Below are 9,146 nucleotides of genomic sequence, written 5' to 3' on the forward strand. Positions count from 1 at the left end.
GTAAATATATATATACGTATATTATATGTAGTGCATATATATATTATTTAATGCAAAAAAAATGTTACCAGTATAGATTTTAAAAATGAGAGCTGGAGCTCCTGAGTGATAGAGGATTGATGTGCTATCTTAATGAAGTAACCTTGAACTGTGCCAACTTGCTTTGTTTTCAGCCCCGATTGCAAAGACCAGGATGAATCAGATACAGCTGGCTTGCTGAATTACATTAAAGCATAATATTCTCGTAAATCTATTGTCTCAGAGCTGTATACAACCGTCTTCTACATATACTATTTTTTTTTTTAACTAAACCGATATAGGAGAAACCCTGACCTTTTATTCAGAGGATAAAAGTCCATTATTTAAATGATTGGTTTAGTGCTTAATTTTTTTTTTTTTCCTCTACATCATTTTATTTCCTTTCTGTGTTCCTTTTTAGTGTGGCTTATGTGATTCTGAGTACTTAGCTACCATTGGTAACTTCAAAGAGAGTGGAAAAGGCAAGGGCCAAATTAGAATCTTTTTGAATTGTTGGCTCTTGTGCTAGCCAATCTTCTTCTGAGTCAAAAAAAAAAAATAATGTTGCTTTTTTTGAATTAAAGAGAGAGAGAGAAAAAAGAGTTCAGTGTAAATTACATCGTTATTTTACAACATGCTTGCGTTGGCCTAAGGGAAATACACATTGAAACAGGGGAAAGTTTTGAAGCACAGTACGAAAAAATCACGTTTACATCCAACAATGGTTTGACTTTGAGAGGATCTGGTCTAAATTGTGGGTACCAGGGTCATATATAATTGGAATGAGATTGGGGAGGCCTGACATCTCTTTATTTATTCTACCAGTGTAATGCTAGCCACCTCCTGTTTTTATTATACCAATTTAATGCCAGCCATTTCCTGTTTTCATTAGACCATTGTAATGCTAGCCTCCTACTGTTCTCATTAGTGCAGGACTGTGTAATGGCAGCCACCTCATGTTTTCATTATAACGGAGCTGTATGGTGCCAGCTGCCACTTGTTTAACTTTACTGAGAGGCATTTGACCATGGACTACATACTTCTACAAGCTTGTGGCAAAACAAGGTAAAGGTGTCCGGGGTTCCGATGAAATAGTGCTTAAGTGCTTTAAGTGACTTTTTAGCTGTTAAACATAGAAGGGGTATAGTTGCTGGTTACTGGCTAGGAAACTACAATAAACCAAATCAACCCTTGAACTGTTTTGTTATTGTTTTGTTGTGTTTTGCTTTAGAATAATTTGTCTGACAAAGACCTTCAACAGGATATTGAAATTATGTACTGTGTTTATGTGTGGATGGATGTATATTACTCAGAAGAATCCATTTGCAATAACGGACAGCATTCATTGAGAGGTTACTGTGTGTCCAAAATGCTTCTAAGCTTTTTATGTATTATCTCATTTATTCCTTACAATTGCCTTAGGAGTTAGTTACTCTTATTCACATTTTACAGATGGAGAAACTGAAGGATATAGTAGTTACATAATGTGGAGCTGGCAAATTTCCTCTGTAAAGGGCCAGATGATAAATATTTTCTGCTCTGTGGGCCATACAGTTTTGAGCTAACGACTCAAGTCTCCTGTTGTACTGGAAAACAGCCACAAACAACATGTAAATGAATTAGTGTGGCTGGCTTCCAATAAATCTTTATTTACAAACATAGGCTAGGGGTTCGATATGGCCCATAGGCCTTAGTTTACTCATTCCTGATAAAAGGTCACATAGCTGGAGAGTAGTAGGTGAAAGCAGTGGCTCTAATTGAACTACCTTTCAGCTGCATAGCCTCTGGCTTTAGCTACCACCCTCTACTTCCTTTCTGTAACTTTGTAACTGGAAATACTTCCAGTTCCATTCATTAGGAGCCTTCTCTGTGCTATGATTAAAGTTTTCAGAGAGAAAAACAACTTTGCTTCATTATGTACTTTTAATTCTTTTGTTTTGTTCTGTATATTTTCATAGTTTCGTTCCGACTGCTTTTATTTATGAAGTATCTAAGAATTATTTTGAATAATAACATACCTAAGAAATTTATTAGGGAAAATAATAAGAGCCTTTTCCTATGGATAAAAAACAGATTTTCAAATGTATTTTAACCTACACTTCATTTGCTTTATGTAGATATATTATGAATTTTTTTTTTTAATCCAACACTTTGTCATCTTCAGATTGCTGCATTATTAACTTTACCAAATAGGGTAATTGACAGATGTGTATAAGTTTGTTGAAATGATTAAAAGCTGTTGAGAATTGTAACCTGTCAGTGTTCCCTTGGAAACAAAGTCCTGTCCATCTGTTAGGGGACTCTCCAAATGATTGTAATGAGTCACTTTTAAAATAGCAGCTGTCACCTTAGGATGTGAACCTTGAAGCAGGGGGAAAAATGCATTATATATAATGATGCACGTGTTTCAACAAAAAGGGAAAATATATCCCCCAGTTTCATGCTCTTGATCACAGAAGGAGGTCGAAAAGAAATGCCTTGTTATATTAGGCTGTGATCTATGGTTTGCACTCCTGTCTGTCGGAGGCCAATAAAAGTCAGCAGGATTGATGTTGCAGTTTGGTACGACATTCTACCTCTGCATGTACTTCTCACTTGTCTTTCACAATGAGTATACCCTCACAATGAACTTGGTGTGGCTCAGCATCACTTGTGACACTGACTTGCATGGAACTGCAACAGTAAAGACTTAGAACAAGAGAGAAGATTGAAACAGAAAGCCAGTGCACTGATTCTGAGAGCAGGAAGCATTGAGGTTTTCCATGTCCTATCCAAGCTGCTGGGTTCATGGCTGCCACGTGGGCATGGATGAGTGAGAAATGTCTTATATTCATCCACTTCTTTAAATGCTTCTATTTTCTCTCTTAGTTTTGGTTTTTTATCTAAAATAGGGCAGGTGGAGTTATAACATTTGCTGTGAAATCAAATGCAAATTCCACTATGCAAATAGACCATTAGAAAGTAAATTAGCTTGAACAGTAGTGGTATTGCAGCAATTATACTGCTTTTTAATATAGAAAGATTCCAGCATGAATAAAAGCCTGTGTATGTGCTGTGGAGGTGAATAAGTCTCCACTGGGCAGAGAACCTGCAACGCCATGGCTGTGGTTTTCTCTTCTGCCCCTTGAATGCTTTTCACAGTGTCTCTGGTCTGTCGGTAACACCATCATTTACTACCATGTAGAACAACTATGTTTTTAACACACTTGGTGCATATTTAGCCAAATCATACCAAATAAAATCTCCAAAGTGGATTGGCTATGGTAATTACAATTTATTTTAATTAGCCTGTCAATGTGCAGACTTTCAACTTTCCGCTGGAGTTCCTGTCACCCTTTTAGCACATTATCATTATTATTTTTAAACCAGAGTCATTTCAAGTTCAAATTCATAAAATGTGCATTGGAACCACCCACCCGGCATTCCAGATGGGTAAAACAGAATATGTGTCAAGAGAAATAAAACTTTTAAGAAACCATTTGCACTCACCTTCCCCTCACCTCTTTAAAAAGTCACTTTGACAGTTTTTGGCATTGCACATATTACTCTGAAAGAATTAAAATCAGTACTTACGGTAGGAAGAAGACTAAGAGATCAATAGGTATGTTTGTTCTACAGTATGGAGGCGTATTTATGGCCACCTTGCTTCTGCTTGAACGTTGCCATTGTTTGACCTGTAATGTCCCCACCATCATCACCCTTTCCAGTTCTGACCCCCGCAAACTCCCAATGTCATGGTACAGACAGATTACACATTCACATTGAGGACAGGTGATTTGAGTCTGGAGGATAAACCGATCATGCCAATGGATGTCTAAGGCAATAGTTGGCTAGACCCTTGAGAAGTCCCAGAAGCAGACTCTACCCCATCTTTCTCCTTTACAGCTGGGGGATTTCAACTGCCCTTCTTAGGGAATCAGCTTTAGACCACTTCAGGAGGAGTGGAGTAGAGATCCACCCCAAGCCACACCTTTCTCTTTCATTCCATGGAGATTCTTCCAGTATATGTGTTATTGGAATGGACTGAATTCTGAGAAAATACTCTCAGCTGCATGAAGACACTGGTCCTGCCAATCTCCAGAGCAGAATATACCCACAAGAAGTTGGAGATATGTCCTTATGCTAAGTAATTTAGGAGAATTTCCAGGATTCCTCTCAAAATTCTGGAAGGAAACATGTCAACCCATTTAGTATCCAACGCTCATCATCTAAAGCCCGATGTTTTTCAATCACTTAACTACATCCTTTCTCTCAAAGGCAGGATTTCTCAACCTGGGCATTATTATCATTTTTGACAGAATAAATCTGTGTGTGTGTGTGTGTGTGTGTGTGTGTGTGTGTGTGTGTGTGTGTATGTGTGTGTGGAGGGGGGTGGGCTTCACTGTGTATTGCAAGATGTTTGGTACAGCTGAATGCCAGTATCAACCAAACTCCACGACCTCTTGACAATGGAAATTGTCTCTAGATACTGCCAAATATCCCTGGGGTCAAAATTGCCCCAACTTGAGAACCACTAATTTAAGGCCATTATTCCCTATCCTACTGCCTAAATAATCAATAATTATGAGCTCCTCTACTGATATGCATAAAATATTATGGAAGAATTAAGATATGACACGTGTATCAGCCTAGAGGTGCCTGGGACAGTGAACAGAGACAAAAAATTCTTAATAATAGAATAATTCTGCCCAACAGAATTCACACAGCAGATACTCAGAGATGCTTAGAAAATCTGGGAATGTTAAAAAGCCACATTTCCAGGATGAAAATCATCCATGCTGTTGATCTTTACCTTTTTCTTCTGTCTCTTTTTGCCTCCTAAAGCTTCAAACACGATTACAGATATCAAAGGAAGAATTATTTCTGGGAAGTTGGAAACACACATAAATACTCTGCTGAGGGCTTGAAACTGAGAACTGCAAGATTCAGCAAAGTTGGCATTGCCTCTAGATAATTGGACCCAACCCAAGAACAAGGTGCTATTAGGCAGGATCTTATAAAGAATGGCTCACCAGACAGCAGCAAGCTGCCCTAGTGTTATTTTCCTGAATTCACATACAGCGTGGCAAGCCTCTTCCAGAGCTCTCCCATCTAGCAAGCCTAATTCAGGTGTCCTTGAATCTCTTCCTTGTCACTTGTGGGACATCTCAGCTCAACAGTCAGTAGTCCCCAGCAGGTCCTAACCCACATTTCCAACCCATTCTAACTTTATAATCAGAAATATTAGGACTTCATTTAACTGTTTTTGCACACATTACTTCTTTACTTTTCCATATTGCATTTCCTTTGTATCTCTGCTGCGAAAATCTTATCCCACCTTGAATGCTGAATTCAAATGCTGCCTTCTCCAAGAAGCTGTTACTGATTCCCTCTGCCACCCCTCATTTCTGCAACTGAAAGCTCTCTCCTTCTCCACTGCAACTTGCACTTCTCTCACAGTACCAACTACAAACTGTATTTGTGTAAATAAATATCTTCATTTCCCCATATATTTTTAATTCTATACAGAAACTGTGTTTTGTTAATAACTGTATGCTCTATTATATTAAAAAGCACAATACATATTCCATAAATTAGTGTTGAATTGAGTTGGGGAAAGTCACCAGAGGAGCCATGTTTGACCCATTCATTTATTTCCTTCCCTCCTCTGGATTATGAAGAGAGTACATTTTAGTAGTTATCCAAAATGAAAGAAATGATGAAATATGTATAAGAGTTGAGTTGTAGAAGCGGCTGGGGAAGAAATGTAGATTGAGAAATCATGAGGACATCACCTCAGAGGGAAGAGTCTTTTCTTATATTCAATTGAAGCCAAACATTTGACATGATGAGATATTAAAATGAGGATTTCTTAACATAGGAATTAATAACAGAGTCAGATGACTCAGTGTCTATCACTTTCAACATTTCAATGAAGTAGCCAGGCCCTCTGACATAAAGATTTTAACCAAGATCCTGCATCCTCACCTGTTTGCCACTTTGCATACCTTTGTATGTTCTATTATGCATTTGGTCAATGTTAGCACTCCATGTAGGTTATAGCGAAAAACTATCGTTAATTTTCCTGTAGGTAAAAAACCAAAAACAGTTTGGATATTTACAACCTGATGTAATTATCAAGTGAGACATCACTACCTCCATAATTGATCCATAAACATGAAAATACGTATAAATACGAACATATTTAACGGAAAAAATAAATAGCTAGGAAAGGCTACATAATAATTAATATTGAGACAAAATTATGAAATGAAGATAAAATAAGAGAATAGTCATATACAATACAGTAAATAAATATTATAGAATATTTACTACTATAAACAGATATAGACAAAGTCTGATTTTTTTAAAGAGAAAATATAAAAGTTTAAAAATCTTATCTCAAAACAAATTGTTACACTGAAGATATTGTCTTTCAACTGCAATAATAAGGGAGAATAATATCAAATTGTGATTTAATATTGCTGAAGAAGTAGTGCTGAGCTATTCAGCAGATCAATAAAATGAATGAACATCACATCCCAGCTATTTGAATTTAGGTTTCCAAAATATAAAATGGCTAGTTAGTGTTAAAAGGACATTAATATTTATTTCTGGGAGATGGACCCAAGATGCCAAATGAGGTAAACGTTATGCCTGCTTCATCCCATGACCACACCAAAATTGCAATTATAGAACAACCTCAACAATCAACTGAAGACTGGCTAAACAGAACCCGTATAACTAAGAATGTTAAGAGGAGGCCACATCGAGACTGGTAGGTGGGGTGGAATTTGAAATAGGCTGACCTCAAATCCACAGATAGTGGTTAAATACCAGGAGGGACACCTCGGTGTCAGAGGTCACCCAGAAGAGGAAGAGGTACCACTCCCACACCAGACTCCTGGCCCAGGGGTCCTGGGCTGGAAGAGGAATCCCCACAACATCTGACAGTGAAAATCAGCGAGGTCTTTATCTGTCCATCCTGTTGAGAGGGAAGGCAGCTGGAAACCCAGATGCCCTCTTAAAGAACCTGCACACAGACTTGCTCGCTTGCACACAGTCACCTGCTATCTGGTGGATTGGCGGCAATTCAGGGCATGGCGGAAACATACAGGAAAAGACTGAGTTGTGTGGCTTTTGGTGAGGTTCTCAAGAGACAGGAACCATTATGCTTGTGTGGAGCCTGACTCACATGCAGCCTACAGGGAGGTGCAATATTTTCTGTTGAATCCTCCTCCAAAAGGCCAAATCTGAGATGGCATTGGTCTGGGGAAATCTGTGCATGCGTACCACCTTGGTGATGCCCAGGTCCCCACCCACAATAGCTGGAGCTGCATTGCCGAGGGCACTCTCAGACAGAGGCTTAGTGGCCAGTTCCTCCTGACAAGAGTGGAGGTCTTTTACAGCAGCGGACATCCTACAGTGGCCCAGGAACAGTTGGTGGTGGGCAGTGACAAAGACCCTGGGCCACAGCCTTTCTCAGGCAATTCTCAGGGACCTGTGGGCCTGAGGTGAGCAGGGGCTGGCTGTGTGCTCTCAGGACGTTTTTGTGAAGTGGTCACGGCCCGGCAACAGTGCAAGAAGAGAAACTGTATTAACTTTGCAAAAACCACTGCTCACACCCTGTATGTAGCTCCTGGGAATCCCACCCTGCCCACCCAGAGCTGCATTGCTGGAAGCACTCTCAGCAGCTGGGTGGCTATCCCTGTCCCACAGGCTGCTGAAGACTTTTACAGCAGTGGAGAGCCTGCGGCTGCCTGGGGTGGGGGATTTTGGTGGGGGGCAGTGGCCCAAAACCTGTGCTACAGACTCTCCTGGACAGCGCTTGGAGTTTGCAAGCCTGAGGTGAGTGGTGGCTGGCTGCAGTGATCTCGGGGAATTTTGCAAAGTAGTCACAGACTGGGCACTGATGCAAGACCTGAATCTGCATTAACTTTGTAGAAACCTCTGTTCATGCCTGTCCGTGACTCACTTGGATCCCCTTCCCTCCCCATCCCCCAACTAGGGCTGCATCATTGAGGGCACTCTCAACTACAAGTCAACCAGCTTGGCCCATGCACGTAAGGAGGCTCTTTCAACAGCTGAGACGTATAGGCAGCCGGCAGGTGGCAGTAGGCCTAGAGGGCCCTGGGCCTTTTGCTGAGCTGCCTCAGGCCCACTTCTGGTGGCAGTTGGCCTCAGTTCAGAGCAAGGCCAGCCCCACATGCTGCCAGGTTCAGCACAGGCAGCAGCCAACCACGTACAAAAAACTATTACAACTTATAAATTAATTTAGTAAAGTAGCAGGATACAAATAATCCTAAAATCCGCAAATGACCCTGAATAGACCCAGCAATCCTCATAAAGGAGAACAAAGCTGGAGGTATCAGCTACCTGATATCAAATCATACTACAAGGCCATAGTAATCAAACAGCATGGTGTTGGAATAAAAAAAGCAGACATAGATCAATGGAACAGAATAGAGAGCCCAGAAATAAATCCATGACTATATGATCATTTAATCTATGACAAAGGAAGCAAGAATTTACAGTGGGGTAAAGACAGTCTATTCAGTAAATGTTGCTGGGAAAACTGGACCACCTTCTTATGACATATACAAGAATAAACTCAAAATGAATTAAATACTTAAATGTAAGACCTGAAACCGTAAAATTCCTAGAAGAAAATATAGGAAGTAAACTCTCAGGCATTGCCCTTAGTAATATTTTTATTGATATATCTCCTTGGGCAAGGGAAACAAAAGAAAAAATAAACAAATGGGACTACAAAAAACCAAAAACCTTTTTCACAGCCAGTAAAATGAAAATACAGTCTACTGAATGGAAGAAGATACTTGCCAATGAAACATCTGATAAGGGGTTAATTACTAAAATATATTTAAAAAAAACTCATATAGCTCAACACCAAAACAAACAAACAAACTAACAAACAAACAAAAAACAAACAAAAAAAAACAATGCAATTGAAAAATAGGCAGAGGACCTGAATAGACGTTTATTCAAAGAGGTCATACAGATGACCAATAGATATATGAAAAGTTGCTCAATGTCACTAATCATCAGAGAAATGCAAATAAAAACCACAATGAGATATCACCTCACCCCAGTCAGAATGGCTATCATCAACAAGACAAATAGCAACAAGT

The sequence above is a fragment of the Rhinolophus hipposideros genome (assembly GCF_964194185.1).
Source record: "Rhinolophus hipposideros genome assembly, chromosome: 4".
Taxonomy (NCBI): Eukaryota; Metazoa; Chordata; class Mammalia; order Chiroptera; family Rhinolophidae; genus Rhinolophus; species Rhinolophus hipposideros.